This window comes from Pseudonaja textilis, chromosome 1 (genome assembly GCF_049901715.1).
Source record: "Pseudonaja textilis isolate UNSWEBS1 chromosome 1, rPseTex1.2, whole genome shotgun sequence".
Lineage (NCBI taxonomy): Eukaryota > Metazoa > Chordata > Lepidosauria > Squamata > Elapidae > Pseudonaja > Pseudonaja textilis.
In genome coordinates, this window is record NC_141990.1 from 56767985 (window position 1) to 56789879 (window position 21895).

Genomic DNA, 21895 nt, shown 5'->3' on the forward strand with positions numbered 1-21895 from the left:
TCCCACCCCTGCTACAGTCACTATGTAAAACCTCAGGTAGTGTGCTTTAGCAGGATATGGGACTGCATGTTTAATTTGTTTTCTTGTTTTGGTGATTGGAATTCAGTTGGTTTATATTAGGTTATTAATATAATTACTATAATTCTATTGTGTACAAATCTTTATTGACTGCTTAGATCTGACATTCTGATGTTTTGATTGATTGCATGGTACACACCTTGTTGAAAGTCATGCTATAAATATTTTATGACTAGATATAATTATCTACATATTAACTACGCACTCAGACAAAAACATATACACCCATAAATGATCTATGGGTGCTTAGTAAATGTTGTGGAAGAAATGCTTCAGAATTCATGCAACCTCAATGCAGTACTGTTCTGCTATTTATTAAGACAGCCCTAACTGTTTTCAGGTGAAAGAAATGGGCCTCCTGTTTTAAGAATAACATTAACTTCAACAAAAGGGGTCTTAAAGCAGAGGCAGCACAAAGGCATGAAAAAGGTCAGGTTGCTTTAATACATAGTAATTACTCAACATGCAACTCAAAAGACCTGGGAATAATTGAGAAAGTATTGAGAAAGTAGCCTTCATACACACACACACACACACACACACACACACACACACACACACACAGAAAAAGTAGAACCTTTCAATATCACATGTTTTGAAAAATTAGGGTGAAAAAAATATATATATAGTGCTTTCTAAGAATGAAGTTTGTCCTTTCATCACCATGAGAATGTCCACAAGCCTTAGTATAGCAATAGCACTTAGACTTATATGGCACTTCACAGAGTGCTGTCCAGCCCTCTCTCAGCAGTTTACTGTGTCAACATATTGCCCCCAATAATCTGGGTCTTCATTTTACTGACCATGGAAGAATGGAAGACTGAGACAACCTAGATGCCAGTGAGACTGCCCAACTGCAGTCAGCTGAAAGTCAGCAAAATTAGCCTGCAATGCTGCATTCTATTCCAGAGGCCACCAACCTGTGGTCTGTGAGAACATTTTGGTGGTCTGCAGCGCACCCGTGTCTGCATCAATGGTCAGAAGGGCAGCATCGGAGCCCTTCCCAGGTGTTCCCTGGCCTGTGAGAGGAGGGCACAATCTCCAGCGCTCCTCCCCTCAGGAGCTGCAAAGCACTTGCTGCCCCTCTGATAGCCATCAAGCCTCCTCCCACCATGCTTCTCTTCCTCCTCACCAGAAGTGTTCACCCACCCAGTAGGAAGGAGAAGACTTGGTGGCTGCCAGAGTGGTGGTGAGTGCTTTGCAGCTCCTGAGGGGACTGGTCCAGCCTTCCCCTCACAATATTGCTGCCTGAGGGCATTGCTGGCAGCTGCTTCCTGCAGCTCAGGATGTCCTCACTCTTCCTGCTTCTGCTCGGCCTCTTCGATGTGCAGATACAGCAGCCAAGACACAGGATTGCTAGGGAGACTGCAGGATTGCCCCACCTACCCACCGGCTGTCTGGTCTTCAGCATGTGGCTCGTCTGCCTCCAGACACCAGATTCCCACCACCCAGCACCAGTTCAGAGGTTCTTTTCCCCCACACCCTGGGGATAGGGAGAGGGGAGAAGAGAGAGAAGACACACAGAGAGGGAGAGATAGGGAGAGGGAGAAAAGGAGAAAGAGAGACTGAGGGGGAAAGAGAGAGAAAGAGAGAGAAGACACAGAAGAAAGAGAGAGAAAGAGGGGGCGGAAAGAGAGGGAAAGAGAGAGACAAGACAGAGAGAGAGAGAAAGAGAGAGAGGGACAAGACAGAGAGAGAGAGAGAGAGAGAGAGGGAGAAAGAAAGAGCAGGAAAGAGAGATAGAAAGAGACAAAACACAGAGAGAGAAAGAGAAAGAGGAAGAAAGGGAGAAAGAGAGAGATGAGACAGACACACACACACACACACACACACAGAGAGAGAGAGAGAGAGAGAGAGAGAGAGAGAGAGAGAGAGAGAGAGAGAGAGAGGGAGACATGAGTGATCCCAGTGTTTTGTTTTCTGTGGGAAATGGGTCCAAACGACTCTTTGAGTATTTAAGATTGCAGAAACAGACAGCCAAGCTAAATGCCTGAAGGACTCCATCCCATCAGTGGGAGTCCAGGTGTTTCAGCGAGCGGCATGCTGAATTCATATTAGTGGTCCACAGTATTTAAAATTATGAATTTAGTGATCCCTGAGGTCAAAAGTTTGGAGACCCCTTTTCTGTTCTACTCTGCCACCAAGGCTCTTGGTATGTTTAAGCCATGTTTCTCTTTCATCTGAGTAGCATAAAATGCTGGCCCTTTTCTAAAATCAGGACCTGATTTAATCTGATTTAATAAGATGATTTGAAAGCCCAGTTGAGGGGAAGAGGTGACAGTGATTGAAGCCAAGTTCTTCTACATGCCAGGACCGAAGGTTGCAGTGAAACAACTGAACGGATTTATTTCTTCAACCTACTAAAGCAGGGCTGTCAAACTCCCAGCTTGTGGGCTGGATGTATCATGTGCTGACCATGGCCACAACCAGTTTAGTGAAGGGGAAAAGCCCCGATATGTCATGTGATGCCGCTGTGACTACATGAGTTTGACCCCACCCCCCGTACTCAAGAAACATTGAAGAAACTGAAGCTGCAGAATTACATAGCCCAGAAACAGCTTCCATTTAGTTATGGAATTCAAACAAAACATATGGGTTTAAAACATAGCTATATTACTGAGCAGCTGTTTGGATAATGTGTGAAGTTGTGCATAAATGCCTCTGGGAGATTCTCATATCAGTCACAAGTTTCATATACACTAATTTCAGCATGTTCTTATTTTCTTTATTAGAAGCAGGCACTCAAACACACACTACCAACTTATGCGTAGCATGTCACAGGAATTGTTGCCATTAATTAAAAGATAAGACTGCTCCATCTTCACATAAAATCTCAAACCTCTTCTATTTTGACTGAAAAGTTTGAGAAAACAAAGCCTAGACAATACAACACTCACTGGAAGTTTTAGGATTTAACCTTCCTTCTAATAAGTATTACTAATCAGACTACTCAAGCATTCAAATTTTGGATTAATTGCTTCCAGTCCAGGAGCAAAATCTGATGCTTCTGGATGTCTATGGGGATTCTCAACCACCCAGGTTATGGCTGTCCCAAAGGTGCTTTTTTCCTCCCAAGAGTCAACTAGACTTTCTTGTTTTTTTTCTTTGAAGACATTTTGCTTCTCATCCGAGGAGCTTCTTCAGCACTGATTGAATGGTGGGGAAAGGAAGGATACTCCTTGCAGACAGCTGGTCATTTGCATTCTTTTAGAGCATTCTTAAGACCCACTTGCAGGTTTATCTGTGTCTTCAGGGTCACCTGAATAGTGCAAATGGGAGTGGAGCCTTCTTGGATCTGCTGAAGGGACTGTGCTGTAGACTGGTCATGCTCCCGGAAATACCAAGGACTACAAACCTTGCATTCAAGCCATAACTAGACTACCACTGGGCTTCAATCTTCATCAAAATGTGGAAACTTTGCTCTTTGTTAGCATAGCAAAGGTCTTGGAAACTGAATTTTGGATTTGGCACAACCTTTAAAATGAACTCTTTAAAATGAACTTCATTACTTCTGAAAAAATAACATTAAAACATTGTACCTCCTTTCTGAAAATCCTAGTATTTCTTATTAGTTTTTTGCCACTGTTTCAGGATATAAAGTTCATTATATGAATCAATCAATGAAACAAACACAATTATTGGTAACAGGGCCTCATTGAGACACACTCTAAACACAGCAACATTTTTTTTAAAAAAGCCCAGCAGTTAAATAGATGCAAAAATAATATAATCCATGTATGTCATAATATATTTAGAATCACAAAGAAAATAATGCTATACTCTAATAAAAGCCTAAACCTACCTCTCATTTAAATTCACTAATACATTTTATCCTTGAACAGACCTAACTGCTGCCATTCACATGTCATGGCAAGAGTAATCTACAACCATGCAATCCAATAATTACAGATAGTCCTCACCTAACAACAGTTCAAAGTTACAACAGACCCCCAAAATTGTATCTACAATGTGGTTCTGGAGTTCCAATGGTCAGTCTGTCTGTCTGTCTGTCTGTCTCTCCCTCCCTCCCATCTCTCTCACACAACACAGTGTCATTTTTGGCCACCTGGCAACAAGCTCATAGTCATGAAGTGATGTGGTTTACAACATTATTTGATGAACCTGGCCCTTTGGATTGGTCCCTAGTAACAACACTCCTAGGAGTGTATTGACTTGCTTGATAATCATGGTATTCACTTAATTTTGCACTTAATTGCAAAAAAAAGTTGTAAAATCACATCAGTCACATGGGTGCCTCAACTTTTGACTGTTATCATGTATGATGGGAATTCCTGGTTCCATTATGGTCATAACAGGTGGACTACCAATAGTTTCTGTGAACGGCCAAAATGAGTTTGAAACTGGCAGAGAATTACTACTAAGCTCTCTGAAGTTATTGTCCTATGAACATGAAAAGGAAAAGGACACACAAGGGAGGTAGGGTAGTGATGGTGGAAGTATTGTATGAAGTATAGCCAAATGAGGCATTTACTTTGTGCCTATATTCTTTACCATTAATATTTTTGAATCCCTGCTCTATATGGTTTCACTAGACAAAGGTTTGGGCACATGTGTAGTTTTCAAACAGGCCATTGCTCTTTTTCAGATGATTGGCACTTCTACCCAAGTACCCTAATAAACATCTTTTAATCTAGATTATATGGGGGACGTAGTGGCTCAGTGGCTAAGACGCTGAGCTTGTCGATTAGAAAGGTAAGCAGTTTGGTGGTTCGAATCCCTAGCACTGGGTAACATAGTGAGCTCCCATTACTTGTCCCAGCTTCTGCCAACCTAGCAGTTCAAAAGCATGTAAAATGCAAGTAGAAAATAGGAACCACTTTGGGGGGAAGGTAACAGTGTTTCCTGTGCCTTCGGTGTTTAGTCATGCTCACGGAGACGTCTTCAGACAGCACTGGCTCCTCAGCTTTGTAACAGAAATGAGCACCACCCCCTAGAGCCAGAAAGAACTAGCATGTATATCCAAGGGGAACCTTTACCTTTAATCTAGATTATATCTAGGTTTTAACCAGAACTTTCACTGTTAAGACATTTTTATGGATCAAAGATTAGATCCTGCGATCTAAAAAAAAAAAAAAACCTGGATCTTCTTCTCTTATTGAAGAATATGTAGTGGCAAAAGTGATTTTTGTCTTAAACCTGCTTTCTCGGCAAGTCAGAAGGACAAAGGCAAGTATATGGCCTCTGTGTTTCTTTTCTCTGGTGTGTTGCTGTAGGTCTCTAAGCCCAAACCAGTTCAATCACATCAGCTCTGCACCAGACATTTTTGGGGGAATTAAACTTTGCTCTTTGGAGTGGCTAAAGTGAAAAGAAGAGGTGTTAAGTGTAGACAGAACTGTCATGCAATGGAAGAAAGAATAAAATCCTCAAGTTGGGAGTGAGAAAATAATGCCCTCTTTTCCCATGAAAATGGCATAATGAGAAGAGAAAATCACCTCTTTTCATTACAGCCAAAGACTTGACCTCCTGCTTTGACTTACAGTCTGCACATCTCATTATCATCCTAAGCTATGTTTCCATTCCTCTTGCCTTTTCTTTTTGCCAGTGGAATATCACAAGCTATTATCGGGATTTGAGCTTCCTGCAGACCAAAATGTGATTTGCTGCTCATTCACGAATAAAAACCTATCACCACAGCAGTCTCTCAAGTGTTTTTTGTCTTGTCCTTCATTGGGAATTTCTATATAATCAGAGAATTGGGGTTGTGGTTTTTTTTCTATTACTGAAGACATACTGCCAGTTATATGCAGAACTGCTTAAGTAACTAAAAGAGTGATGAAAGGCTCAACAGAATTCTATCAAGAAGTAACTTTATCTTGTTACGCATGTACCCAGATAGGGACAGGAAGAATAATTCAATTCAATCAAAAGTTCTTGAAACTGACTCCAGAAATTTGATTTCACTAAGGACTGTCCCACTGCCTGACAGGAATGGCACAACATAACAAGGAAATATTAAAAACAGCTTTTTGATGGTGAATCTATATACGGGCATGCATAAAATGGGAGGAACCTGGAACAAATTGACTGTTGAATTGGGAGAGACCAACATTACATTTCAACTTGCCCCATTTTGGTCTCTCTTTGGTCCTTGAATGATAAAAGTCTCCTCTAGATCAGTGGTTGCCAACCGATGGGCCGCAGCCCACTGGTGGGCCCTGAGAAAATTTTGGTGGGCCGTGGAGAAATGTCACCCCAGAGCACCCCCCAAAGCAATTAATCCAGCCTGCACAGAAACACAAGGCTGCACTGCCCACATGGCCCACGGGAACCCTCCCCTCCCACTCCTTACCCGGCAAACTTGCCTGCTAAATTGTTATTTTTCCTTTTTCTGACCATCAGCTGTTCTGCTGTGCTGGGAGATTTAGATTAGCTAGGAAACAGGAAATGGTTGGATTTCTTGCTTTCTACCTAGTCTTTAGATCTTTGGCTCTGCTTTTAAACAAAGCCGAACCTCCCTTAGGACTGAAAGATCTATTATTCAGTGCAGACTCTGGGCAAGCAAATTTTATGTGACAGACTGAGCTAGCCAATGGCAGATAGATAGATCACTGAATGATTCTGTGAGCAACTCAATTTGCCTGCCTGCTTTGCCTGATTTTGGGTAAAAGTTGCTGTTTTTTTATAAAAAATTCAATATTTATATAAATATTTGTAATATTTACATACAAGCCATGCCCAGCCAGTCACATGATCACCAAGCCACACCCACAGAATAGGCCACACCCACAGAACTGGTTAGTGGTCCCTGGGATTTAAAATTATGTGTTTGGTGGTCCCTGAAGTCCAAAAGGTTGGCGACCCCAATCTAGATGGTATAGATTGGATATGGGTTTTCATATTCTTTGGAATCAGTATTCATGTACATTTTGAATTATTTATTTATCCCAACTCATCTCAACTTGTTACTTGACATGGAGGAAGAACTTTGTCAGTTCTGTAATTGGAATAGGCTCATAGAGATATCCTGTCATTCAGAAATCTAAGGATCCTAGTGGAGATTGGTTGAGGTTACACAACTCCAATGTGTCTGTCATCCAGTGAACTGGTACAAAATACATAATTCTTCATACTGAGACAGAGCACAAAAACCTGCTATTCTACCATGCAGGGTGGGATAAGCAATTCGGCCAACATGGAGGAAAATGAGTCCATGCTTATATCAGGCCAGACCATTTCCAAAGCCATAAAATTAAGGTTTACATATCCCATCAACTTAATTAATTGATTAAGTTGATTAGGGTATACTACATTTAATGCTACTGGCATGAACAATTTTGTGGAAATGACATAATTTCCCTCTTTTTTTAGCATACTTTTATGGGATTGAGTAATACCATTTGTCAGAAGTAAATCCCATTGAGTTTGTTGTGGCTTAACCACTAGACCAAATTAAAGATTCCTGAATGGTTTCTTCCAATTTTGTGAAATGATGATTTTACAGATTTTGTGAATGGGGCATTCCCCTGGCAGCCAATTAACCTAGATGGTTATTGCATAATTATCCTAGCAGTTTCCATTTAGAAACAGGCCAGGGATCACAGGTTTTAGAGGAACTGTAATGCCCTATTTCCAATAAAAGCCTCTGAAAAATGACAAAAAGCTGCTCTGCTTTTCCACCTAAAATGCATGAAAATTCTTGCTTTTTGGTCATTAATTACCAGAGACCATGCCTTAAAATATTGCCAGATTTCCCATTTTTTTAAAAAAACTGTGTTAATATTGAGACAATCAGGTAAAGTTAATTAACTTCCTATCTGGAACTTCTACCTCCTGAACTCTTTGCAAGAAATGTTAACAAGTTCATTTTCAACAAGTCTACTACCTTTATTGACAAGTGGTTTTATTGTTTATTCATGCTTATTGTGGTGGGAAACACCTTTTCTTCTCTCTAAAGAACCTATTTATGCTGGTTTCTAATTTTCCATTTCAATAATTTTATGACTTGCCCTTCAATTTTGTTCCATGTTGTTTTACGGGAGGAGGCTTTTTTATTCAGCTGACAGACACAATATATGAACACAAAATACATTGATGAACTTCAAATTATACCAAGTCAGAACCATGAATGGTCAATGCACTTGGGCCATCCAGTGGAGAATGGGATATTTCCATGTCATTTATATTCTCCTACTTAGAAAATTTCCTACATGGCAAAAGCAATGAAGAAGCAAGATCAAATATAAAAACTAAGGTATCTACTCTCATATTAACATTTTACTATATTTGAAGTGGAGTCAACTGCATAAATATCTAGTTTGATGTAGTGGCTAAGGCATTAAACCAGAACCATGAGATTGTGAATTCTAGATCAGACTTAGACATGAATCCATCTGAGTGAACTTGACTCAGTCAGTTTCTTTCAGCCATAGGAAGGAGGTAATGGCAAACCACTTCTAAAACTTTTGCCAAGAAAACTGCAGGGAGTAGTCCAGGCAGTTTGCCAGGAGTCAACCCTGATTCAAGTCAACACTGACTTGAAGGCACAACAACAATTGAATAAAATGTCAGGTCCACTTGATAGAGAATTAAATAGTGATGAGGTAAAACAAATAGAAAAGAGTTTGCAATTTAGATAGAAATGGGACCAGCATGTTCATTCCTAAATAAAGTTGAAAATAGAAATGTCTTGTTGCCATTTAGAATAAGGAGAAGAAGAAATAAGCCTGATTGTTTCCATTCAATTTTATTTTTTTTATATTTAAACTATAATTAACTTGTACTTTATTCATTACTCTCTAATTAAACAATATCCAAGTGAATATTATACATGGGCAAACTCACACAATGAATGAGTCCACATTTAACAACTATGTTTGGAAAAGGTGAGAACTCCAAGGTGTTGATATATTTGATGGAGTCAATGTTTGAAATTAACACACTTACTGTTTTGTATCAAAAACTAAAGAAAAATGAATTTGGCACTGAGGATATTTACGGCTCGTGGAATAAATATAAATAGTTGCATATCTTAAATTTTTAAATACCTTAGGTTTGCTTCTGTGGATTTAACATTAAAATTGATTAACCAAATACCTTATTTCAAATGTACTGGACACACCAAATAATGTATTTAAAAGGAAAAACATCTAATTTTCTCTGTTGGTACTATAAAATATTTGAAGCATCATTGACTCATATGATTTGGTCCTACAAATTGGTTCCATTGATATTTTTGGGGAATAACATTTTTAATGTACATCAATAGATTCATGGGGAGTTTTTGTGGTGTTAAAGATGTTAAATTATATCTTGGAACTTGGGAATTTGACCATTGTTAGGAGTTATGATTGCACCAGAGAATTATTTTGACAAATTGAAAAGTAGTAATATTCCTACTATTACGTCCTGGATTAAAGAAATATGTGATTTATCTATTTTTGGAAAGGCTATTCTATACTCTAATAAAAAAAATATTCAATATAGATGAAGTGTAGGCATAGGATTTATATTTGGTAATGTTAGAGAATCATTAACTATTATTTTCTTAAGATAAATGTAAGCATGTTTTATAGTTGATTAATATGTGTCATATTGTTTCCTTTTTTTTGTGTGTAATTTCCCCATATACTTTTTTTCTAAGAATTTTATACCCTTTATGTTTCTCAAATTTCAAAGTCTGAGAAATAATTGTCCTTATTTTTTGTGATTTCCCCTCCACGGAATCTCTTACATAATAATTTTTATTTATTTATTTGTATCCCACCTTTATTATTTTTACAAATAACTCAAGGCAGGCAAAAATATCCTACAAGTCTTCCTGCTACTTTTATCTCCATAACATTGTGAGGTAAGTTGGGCTGAGCGAGAGTGACTGCCCCAAGATCACCCAAGCAGCTTTCATCTCTAGCTTTCTAGCCTTAAACATTAGACCAAACTAGCTGTTACATTGTTTCAACTGGTTAAGTCAAGAACCAATGCTTGAATTTCCCGTCTACTAATACCTACTTAATTAAACTAAATTAATAATTAAAATTAAAATATGGATGGCTATTTCAACTTCAAAACCAGTGATAGTTTGAACTTAGCCATTCTAAGGATTCTACAGCAGTCCAAAGTATGATTCTTGTGTTTCCGCAACGTTTTTTTGTGTGTGGTTGTGGTTTTAGCATCACCTTCTGAGAGAGCACTCAGTCAATTGATACTCAAGAGCCAAGAACTTTCTAGCAGATTTTTTTTTAGTTTCCTACTTAATCCAAGCAAATACTTTTCCTGTTGATCTTGGAACAGATGGCCACGTCTGAGAAGTTTGGTTCACCAAATGAGAGACACAGATTATAGCAAACAACATACAATGACTCTGCTTGAATCCTTCAGCATATTCATGGAATCCATATTTCATAGAGCAAGAACCAAAACCAATAAGAATTTCTAGAATGATTTAAGGCATGGGTTGATAAGAAAATTACTTGCTCCAGTAAAAAAGTTTGAATCCCTGTGCATTCTGTCCTCTTGTGAGGAAAACCCCACAGAAGGGGAGGATTTAAGAAGTCTTCCAATCAGGAGTATGCAAAGCAGATGAACATAAGACAGAGGGAGTTGTTTGCTTGTAATCTCTACTTAATGTTTCAAATGGTTTTGCAGTTTAACAGCTGCAAAAGTAGATGTTTCTTAAGATATGGATTTCCCATACTTATTTCCAAATTTAAATCTGTTTATATTTCATATGTGTTACTCTTAATATAAGGGGTGTAATCCTCTACAATATAATGCATACTTGCAGGCTATTTTCAGTTACATGTTTCTCTGCTCACATCCTAATTTATTTAATTTTTGTATGTTGTGATTAAAAAAATCAAGAACATCTCCAAATTTAGACAAGTGTAAATGTCAAACTGTAATTATGTTTTGGGTTGCCTATTGATTTGGAGAGGTGTGAATTAAGAAAATGTGTATTATAATTTGTGAAACATGAATACATTTGCATTAAAAGATGAGTCAGATTAATTTTTATTCAGTCCAGACTTTGTGTGATCCTGAGCAAATATTTCCTGTGAATAAGTATATTTGATTTTGAACTGCAAAATATAATTTCCAATAACTCTGAATGATGATGATTTCTATGAGAACAGGGATTCTATTTAATAATATCTTATTGTACAAATAATATTCTATGGGAGAAAAGTCATTTTTTGAAATTTATACTGAGAATAGTTTGGTGAATATAATCTATAATTCTATTTCACATAATCCTGTCACAATTTCCACTTGAAAACAAGTTAGACAAAGCATCCAGAGCATGAGTAAACTAATGAAAATTTGTAAGAGTTTTGACATTCTTTCCAACTTTTACCTGCAGTGATAACAGGAAGCATCTGTATTTTCTTCTGTATTGCAAAACAATATTTTGTATTTTGGATGTATTGTGTGGATGTGTGCACTAGAAAACAAAGCAACCTAAAGGTTTGGTCATATGACCAGAATGGAGATAGCTTAGAACAGAGCCAGTTCTTCTGTGTTGTTTTGTTTTTCCACAACCTCTGGATTTTTCAATGAAATCCTTTCATTTGCTTCGTAAATTTGCTTCGCAAATTTTACCAAATTTATTTCTGTTTGATCCGTTATCCTACTGTCAGACACCAGGGCTTCCTTAAACAATTTATTTCCTCTATTTCAGTAGTTTGAAAAGAAGGGGGGAAATTGACATTTCTGCTCCACTGAGTGGATAAGAAGTTATATTGTCAACGACTGGCTTGTGACACTACCTATGGTTGACAAGGCCTCTGTCATGTTGTGAATGATGGCATGTACTCTTCCAGTGTAAAACATGTCAGTTTCTTCTGAGTCTCGTATTTCATATCACTCACTTCTTTCCCTCTTCTTATAGCAAACTTTTCTTAACCTCAACCCCCAAAGAGTACAAGGTAGGTGGTAACTTGATAGGTAGAAGTACTCATCAGACGTGTATATACAAGATAATATGCATTATTTTGCACACATGCATATAAATTTAATACAAATAATAAATAAGTGTAAGCATTCTGGTAAATCCCACCTTAACCATAAACCATCACCTATCACTGCCAAATGAACCACAGATAGTCCTCACTTAACAACCATTCTGGCAGCATGGAAGCTTCTGGTGCTAATATAGCTTCCAAAGCTGACAGGAGTTTTGTCTTGGAGTTTTTGATTAGAGTTTGGTTTTGCTGGAACTCTAACACATTCCTTTAGCAATAGTTCGAAGTTATGATGGTGCTGAGAAAAGTGTCTTGCTACTATTCTTCAAGCCATAGCATTCCCCCATAGTCATATGACTGTAATTTGGGCACTTGGCCACCATTGCACTTTTGTGATGGTTGCAGGACCCTGCAATCACATGATCATCATTTGTGACCATTCCCAAACAGCTTCCAATAAGCAAAATCAATGGAGAAGCCAGAAGAAGATTACAAGTTACAGTCATATGACATCTCGTTTAATGAGTCATTAGGTTATTAATAACTACAGCAAAAATTTGTGAAATCAGGTACAGTCATATAATACTTCATTTAACAACTAAACCCCTTAACAATGTTTTTCCCTCAGTCCTTGTTGGGGTTGCAAGTTGGGATGCAACAAATAGTCTAAGATGATAAACCCCTTAACCAGCTGTGGGATTCTACCAGTTCACACCTATTCGCTAGAACTGGTTGTTAACATTCTAAGCAGTTCAGAGAACCAGTTGTTAGAAGAAATTACTGGCCTAATCTTGTAAGGAAGGCAGGAAGGAAATATTTTGGCATTGCTTACAGAAACTGCCTCTCTGATTAACCTTATTACATTCTTGGCAGGACTAGACTTCTTGTCTCTGGAACTTCTCTGGAGTTTTTCCCCCCTCCTTTGCTGGTACTTTGTTTGTGTGAAGTGACCATTCAGTTATAATAGCACTGAAAAAAGTGACTTATGACCATTTTTCACACTTACAACTGTTGCAGCATCCCCACAGTTATGAGAAGTCAGGTGAGGAGATGCATGCCTCAATGTGAGTGATGTTGAATTGGCCATGCCCAGCCAATAACATGACCACCAAGCCATGTCCACCCAGGCACATGACCACCACCTAAGCCATGCCCACAGAACCGGTTGTTAAAAATTTGAATCCCACCCCTGCCGTTAACAATGTTTTTTTTTTCCCCAGTCCTTGTTGGGGTTGCAAGTTGGGCTGCAATGAAAGAGTTTGAGATGATAGGGAGTGAGAGTTCCATTCTCTGCTGTGCTGGTCAGATCAGAATGGACCTGGAATACTGTACTCTCTTATGCCCTGTTTTGACCGCCACAATTCCAGAAAAATGCTGAGGAACTAGAAAGAGTACAGAGAACAGCACACCTGACCCATTTGTGTTGGAGGCACTGTTTAAGGCACTTCTGGGTTGAAAGGCTTAGACAGTGGCATCACTGCTGCCAGAGGGTTGCCCACAGAGCAGGGGTGGTATTCTACCAGTTTGGCCTGGTTCAGCTGAATCAGTAGCTCTGACGATCATCTGTGAGTGAACTGGTTCACTCCAACAATCAGCTGCTGGGTCCTCCCACCTGCCCCGGCTCTTTACTACTTTTATTTCCTGCTTTTCAATCTCAGCTTCTTTGCACAAAACAGCCAATTGCCACACATTGGCTGTTTTACAGACAGGACTTTCAAAAGAAGGTGAGTTGCAAACGCTGTGCACATGCAAAGTGCGCACTCACAACGAACCGGTAGGAAAACTTTTTATAACCCACCACTGCCATGGAGTTCTTTTCATGTCCCTATAGAATAGAATACTTTTATTGGCCAGGTGTGATTGGACACACAAGGAATTTGTCTTGGTGTAAATACTCTCAGTATTTTTCTCATAAAGAAAAGATACATTCGTTAAGAATCAAGAATCATAACATACAACACTTAATGATAGTCACAGGGTACAATCAACAATCAAATAATACTAGGAAACAGTCAATATAAATCGTAAGGATACAGTGACAAAGTTACAGTCTTACAATCACAAGTGGGAGGGGATGGGCGATAAGGAGTGATGAGAAGATTAACAGTAATAGTAGTGTACACTTTGTAAATAGTTGAACAGTGTTGAGGGAATTATTTGTTTAGCAGAGTGATGGCTTTCGGGGGAAAACTGTCCTTGTGTCTAGTTGTTCTGGTGTGCAGTGCTCTATAGTGTCGTTTTGAGGAAGGAGTTGAAACAGTTTATGTCTGGGATGTGAGGGGTCTGTAATTTTTTTAGCAGCCCTCTTTTTGACTCGTGCAATATACAGATCCTCAATTAAAGGCAGGTGGGTTGTAATTGTTTTTTCTGCAGTCCTAATTATCCTCTGAAGTCTGTGTCTGTCCTGTTGGGTTGCAGAACCAAACCAGACAGTTATAGAGGTGCAGATGATAGACTCAATAATTCCTCTGTAGAACTGTATCAGCAGCTCCTTGGGTAGTTTGAGCTTTCTGAGTTGGGAAGAAGCAATCCAAAGGAGCTGAAAAAGTTATCTTTCCTTGAAATAACAAATTAGAGGGATATCTAGTATTGCCTATGGATGTCCCAAGACCTGCCCTCGCAGAGTGAGATCTACTTCTAGGTCAATGTTTCATTTAATATTTATTTCCATACAAAAATTAGCAGTTCATGGCAAATTTGTGCCATTTTAAAAGCTACCCTTCGAAGCAAATTTGCATTCTAATTGTATTAGATTGTTCAAATATCCATATCTTGTAAAAAAAAACTAAAACTAAAAACATAGCTAAACTATCTTTTACAATTGTCCTTAATATTGACAAATTTAGCTGAATTACAAAACATGGAGGCTCCTTTCCTGGCACTTCCTTGAATAACTGTGTGGTCACAAACCCCTTGAAATGTTGGAAAAGAAGTGCAGCTCCCATCTACCCATTAAACAGTTACTTTCTACTCCCCCCTCATTCCATTGAAAAAGCAAATGCTTGCCAGATTTCATTCAATCAGCAATTGTCCACCCAGGGATTCATTGTCATTGTATTCCTAATTTTGTTTCCAGTAGGATCTGCGATGGAATTTTTTGAAATCCCTATTATGTCTCTGTCTCTCCTAATTTCAGAATGGAGAACAAACTGCAGCTAAGTCTTATGCTGTGCGTTGTTCCCCTTCTGCCAAGCTGTGTAAGTAGCTCTTGTGGATAGAGCTGCAAGACAGAGCTGAGAACCCATCTGAGTACTGTTTTGCTCATTTTTCAGGATGTATTTAAGGACAGCTCCACGAGTGACACTACACTGGGGAAGGTATGATTTATATTTGCCTGCTTTCTTCTCACAAACATGCGATTGAGCCAGTGTTTGGGAAAGTGTATTTCTCACCTAGGCTGTACACCATCCATGGAACAAAGCTCATTTTAGAAATCCCCTTCTGCTATTATCCTCATCTTCCCAATCTATCCCTCGTGTCATCCAATCAGATCCTCATTCAAGATGGGGATGTCATTGATTCTGTTGGAACCTGATCGAAAGTGCTGAAATGGAGCTGCTAAGCCCAGGTGTAATTTCTGTACACAGGCAACGAGTAATAAATTCTCCCTGCTTCATCCCTGCGCGTGGCTTGCTGAATGCTCCATAGCAAATGTTTTCTCCCAAAGACTATATTTGCATTTTATTCATGACTCTATCAGGATTAATTTCAGTGTTTCATGTTGCCTGTAAATCCTCATGCAATATGAATGAAGCAGCAGCTGCTGCAAGCTGGCAGCTTGGGCATTCAAAGGGCATATCGTGCCTGAATCCACTAACTTTAGATGCTTTCAAATCTGCTCTTTTTTTTTCTCCCTTCCTGCACATGAACTACAAACTAAAGCAGGGAGGATTAAAAGGAATAACTGCTTGAGACAGTAAACTGTGGGGAGGTGAGTCATTTAACCTGTGCTGCTTAAATATCTGATGAAAGGCAGATAATTATCATTCAGATTTGAAGAAGGTAATATAAACATTGTAAGGTTTTCATGACTGGTAACTCGGGAGAAAGATCACATTCATCCAAGGTTTGATTTACTACCACGGAACTCTCAAAAAAGCATCTTTAGCAGCAGCTACATGATAAACTGTATGCTGCTGGTCCTGTATTCCAAGCTATCAGATGCTTGCTACATCCTTCTTTTACCATCCAAGATACAGAGCAAAATGGTTGTTGATAGATTGGGGTGTCTTCAGAAGCTACATTTTATATTCAATTTGCATGCTATTGCCAGGTGCAAAGCTTAATTAGATCTTGAACTATCCTCCCACCTTATCAAATCCTACATGTATGTTTTGATAGACAGAAACACCCAACTTGGTCTCATGATACATTGTAGTTCTGTGTGTAAAGATTACAAATTTGATGTATTTGATGAATGGTCAAACTGCGAATAAGTCATATTCCAAGTTCTGTATTTGCAGAGAGACGCTAGCTTCCATATTAGTTGACTTATAGGGCCTTTATTGTTACAAATAATAGGAAATGGTGATTGGGTGTTAATTTTACTAGATAATATTCTTGCCAAAGTAGATCATTGCCAGGGAATCATTTTGGTGACATAATAAATTTCTGTTGGGCTGTAAAACCTTAATTCTAGATGGAACTTTTGCATGATAGCAAATTGTAGAGGTTCATCATGTGCAGGGTAATAAATAAGCAAGCCTCCTATTCAGAAACAAACACATCCAATTCAATGGGATTTATTGCCAAGAATAGATGAAATTAAAGACTCAATTACTTACTCTGAGCAGCCATTTATTACATCTTTATAAATGATAAGTGCAATAGATTTTGCTACCATATTTCTAGATCTGCATCTTGGTCTCAGCTGTTTAAATTCTGCATTTAATTTCAGTATTTCAGTAAAACTTTTTCAGCATTTCAGTTGATTTTTTTTTCTTTCACTTTGATTTTATTTTCCTTTCACTTTGTCAAATGGCTTGTTGCAAATGGTTCACCAAGGTTCACTTTCTTAATTTAAATATTGTTTGTTGCCCCTGTATCATAAAATTGATGCAATAAAATTGAGCTTATCAGCCAATGGAGCATGAAGTGGACCTCATTGACAGTAAATTTGTCTGTTATTGTTTGTTTCTGGGGTCCCTGAAATCCACTTAATCATGGCATTGATTTACATGACAAATTCTACTTCATTATGAGAAGTGAAAAATGAACCACGTTGATGCACATTAAAAAAAAAACAACCTCCAGGTGCAAATATGTTCTTGTCAAGCACTGATGATGAAAAGAGGATGGTTCTATGAACAACATTTAGAATTCATTGGATTACAGTCCCCATGAAGCCATCCATTTAGTTATTACAGGAGTTGTAGTCCCAAAATCTAGAGAGCTCCAAGCTGCATATTTCTGATTTAAATAAAAAGTTTCTAAGTCTCATATTTCCTGTGTGACCTTAAGTATCCTTTAATGCATTCACTACTTTATTTCATGTGAGCTCCATGTTCTTGCTCTTTATTTGTACTTCATTTTTCTTTTGTTAGTTGGACATCTTACAAAAGGGTAGGAATTAACCTTCAGTCCCGCTAAGTCCTCAACATTATGGTTCTATGATGCTGTTTGCCATCTCCTGATTGGAATGGAACATGCTATCACTTCAAAGGTTAATGACCTCTTATGCCTTGTTCTTGGCCAGATGACATCTTTTCTACTACCCACTCATTCTCTGAACTGATGGTAGTTAATTATCACCCTGTGAAACTGCTTAACTCTACAGGAACACTATTTGGATGAAGCAATAGCAGCTGATTGAGGTCAGGTGTATTTTGAAGGAAAGAAGTTTGCCAGATCAGGCAATAAATATGAATGGCAAGGTGGAACTGGAGTGTTTCAAAATAAAGGGTGATCATTATGCCATGTGCATAAGGCAAAGAAACCACTCTTAGCCTTAAATGTAAAAGGCCATGGGGGAACAAAGTATTTATTTTTTTAAGAATAGATCTCTTGTGAAATAGAGCTCTTTGGAACCCTTTGAAAATGGGCTAAAATTTGAGTCAACAGTTATTTTTTGTTCACAAGCCTACCTGTGATAAATATATTTTATAGTCAAAAGTTTTAGAAATGTTGGCAGGCATTTGACTGACCATTGCATGGAAAAGATGTTGGAATGAATAGATATTTGATCAAATCCAAATGAATATAGGAAGCTGTACTAAAACAATTGGACTCTAATTGTCAGTGGCTCTCCAGGTGTTCAGACAAAAGACTTCCCAAACTCTACCTAGAGATGTTAGGTTAATCTTGAAAAGTCACAGAGGAAAATCAGATGATTATTACAGCCCTATTCCCATTATGTTCTTTTCCATCTATTTTTTTTAGATTCTGGAAAATTTCCAACATCATTAAATACAGAAAAAGAAAGATGATTTTTCTTTGTACTTCCAAGGACTCATCTTATTTGTACCAACATCAAACTGCAGCAGTAAACTGTGATCTCTGCTAAAGGAGCCAACACTACTTTTTCACCAGAGTTACACTGGATTTTAAAAGGTTAGTATGGAAGAGTTTCACCTAGGGTTCTTCTGGCAACCCATGCTGAACTGTCAAGAATATCATTAAAAAATCCAGCCAAAGTTCAGTTCTTCATTTACTTACATCTACTAGACAAAAACTTTTCAGACTAAACTTTTACTACTCTCACCCAAACAATGTATCCCAGGAGATTCTAGGGAGTGGCTTTGCTAATTCTCTTCCTCTGTCCCCTAATCAGACCAGAATCGGAATAAAGCTGGAAGGGACCGTGAAGGTCTTCTAGTCTAACCTACTGATCAAGCAGGAGACCCTATACCATTTCAGACAGATGGTTGTCCAGTCTTTTTAAAAAACCTCCAGTGATGAAGCACCTATAATTTGTGAAGGCAAGCTGTTCCTCTGGTTAATTGTCTTCACTGTTAGGAAGTTTTTCCTTAATTCCAGGTTGCTCCTCTCCTTGATGAGTTTTCATCCATTGTTTCTTGTCTTACCCTCTGGTGCTTTGGAAAATAAGTTGACCCCCCTCTTCTTTGTGGCAGCCCTTCAAATACTGAAATATTGCTATCATGTCACCCCTAGTCCTTCTTTTCTCTAGATTGTCCATACCCAATTCCTGCAATCATTCTCCATATGTTTTTTTTTTGTCTTCAGGCCTTAATAATCTTAGTTGCTCCCACTTTCCTAAGAAACTACCACTTCACTGTTGTACATCATACCAGTTCCCCCTCAGTAGGTCCCATCCTTCACATGGGCAGTATTACCATGATTTTTCTGCTGCTGCAATAAAATCACACCATTTTGGAACATAACTTCCAGGTAGTAAGCTATCCTAGCAGTTCAGCAAGACACAGCTATTTATCTCCAATAGTCAAGCATTATTGTCTAGCTTCACAGTGTTCTCTAAGATAAGTACGATACAAGTAAAATCTTGGCAAATCAGTCATGAGCTATTCAAACTCTTAGTGTATGCTCAATTGCCTTTCTAGAGAAGTAAATGCTGGTCATATTGAGCATAAGAAATTGAAATTAAATATGTTTATATTTATGATTGGTAGTAATAACAATGCCCTTTAGCTACAATCTTTCGGTGTTCATTTTTATGCTTATTTATTTTTTATACATTTTCTAAGGCTATCCAACTCCATAATGATTCTTGATAGCACATGATATTATAAACATCCAGGAACAATATAACAAATAAAAATTATGAATATTTGGTAAGGGAAATAATATATGAACAAAATAACCTAACACGAAACATTTCTATAACAGGCTTTCCATATCTAGACCTAGGCATAAAGGAAGAGCCAGTTTCATTGGACTTATGTAAATGAGGTCAGCATAGGGACCATATGGGTCCTTTCAAAAATATATATGTAAAGCTCACCAATTAGAATACTTAAGATATTATTTACATTCATGCTTCTATGTTGCCCAGTTACAATATGACCTGCATTGGATTTTAACGTGTTTCGGGCTGTTTGTGGAGACAGTCTTTATCCATTCATCTGGAACTACTATGGATAGGGTCAACATAAGCAATGGAAATAGTTACCAATTGCAGCATTTGAAGGGATTGCATCTGGCAGGGATTATATTTTCTTTCACTTTTTGTGCATTGTTTCAGGAGTTCAGTGCATTCCACTACTCCCCTTCAATTAGGAACTGACAGTTGTTTCAGATTCTTCTAGCAAATTGGCTTTATAAGAAACACTGGAAATAAAACCCAGGAAAAAGGACATCTTATAACATGCCTCGATTCTGCTTTGGGACATTAATTTAAACACTATTTGGATGAATATTTGAGCTGGCAATAAGCTGGCAAAAAGCAACATTTGGCTTTAAGTCTTGGTTGTTTTATGCCTGCATCATGTCTGCAACAATCTTCAGGCAAATATTCTTGATCATTCACATCATTCTTTTATCTTAGTCTAGAACAGTGCCATTTGGATTGTTCTGGACCTTTCACTTTGTTCTAAGATCTCACAGCAATGTGGGGTTCTTCACTAGGCCTTATGTTTAGAGATCTGAAGCCACAACTACCCTGGTATCTTTCTGTCTCCTTCAATTCTGTTTAATCCTTGGTCCTAACATTCCTTTGAATAGGGCCCTTTTTTCATTCTTTCCATTTGTCAACTTTAGGTCAGGATCTTCTGATCCTAAACTCTGGAATAATTCTTTTTTGCTCTATGAGGCTTAAAGATGTGTTTTCCTTTTCCTTGAGTTAGTGTAGGGCCTGGTTACCCTATCCTATTTTCATTCATCCTATCAGTTCCTAGGTCAATGCCAAGTTAATTTTAATTATTGATATATATTCATAATCATATTGCAGAGTATTTGTTTTAAAACATACATTTTGATATATATTTTCATTAAATACTATATCGTGTGAACTGTCATCATTATTAGATGAGGTCGTGTCTGCTAGGAAAGTGACCTCCAAAAAAAAGCTCAAACTAACATAACTCAGTAAGTGGCCCTCCTCTCTCAAGAGAGAGTGCAGATCTAATTTTGGACCTGCAGATTTTTGTAGCTTAAACCTCAGGAAAATATAGCATTTTTAGTGAAAGATTGTTGTTTCTTTACACAATTCTATTTTAAAGTCAAATTAGCTGAAATAAAATAAAGTAAACCTTTACGTGAACTAATGCCAGAGGGAGTGTGGAAAACTACCTCCCAAATAACTGTAAGGCACAATCCCTTAGGTAACAAATTGTTAAATGTTTTATAAATAAAATTAAGGAGTCTCTTGTATATGCATTTAATATTATGAAATATTGTCCAACAGTGCCCCTCAAATCTTCACACATTATTTTACGTTACTGAAGATATCTAGTAGCCTGCTGTATCCATTTGTTCTGAAGCATGTCTCTTTCTAACAAAACTGTGAAACTGTTGAACAGTTTGTTTTCCATAGGATAATATTCCAGTCCTATCATTAGGCACACAATGAGTTGTTTCCACAACTCATTTTTACTGGCAATGTAATTTTATTGTGTCAGAATACTTCATGTACGTTCTAGTTGGTGTAATATGAACAAATAAGTTGGCTTGAAGTCTTTATAGAAGAATCCTAGCTTAGGTAGAAGTAATATTTGGTTTTGGCTACAATTAAAACAGAGTATACTAGCCAGAGTCATGCTAATTTTATAAATAAGTAAATACAAGTATAGGTTATTGGCCAAATGTAATTGGACCCACAAGGAATTTGTCTCCAGTGCATAAGCTCTCAGTGAACATACAAACAAAGTGATAAATCATAGATCATGGATCATAAGATACAGCAACAACTGATAAATCATAATATACCAATAGGAGAATGTAGTAGGAAAGATGAGTGGTGAGAAGATGACAAGGATGAGAAGATG

At 37.9% G+C, this 21895-nt stretch overlaps 1 protein-coding gene across 4 annotated transcripts in view; it reads left to right on the top strand.

Moving 5' to 3' along the window:
• The window catches only part of LRFN2 (leucine rich repeat and fibronectin type III domain containing 2), a 311191-nt gene that overhangs the window by 127895 nt on the left and 161401 nt on the right, over positions 1–21895 (top strand). For 2 of the 4 annotated variants that reach the window (XM_087935027.1, XM_087935011.1), the window contains exon 2: positions 18375–18545. The exons of the other annotated variants lie outside the window; for them this stretch is intronic. The gene's annotated coding sequence lies outside the window, so the exon portion shown is untranslated. The remainder of the gene's footprint in view (positions 1–18374; positions 18546–21895) is intronic. 4 annotated transcript variants of the gene reach the window in all.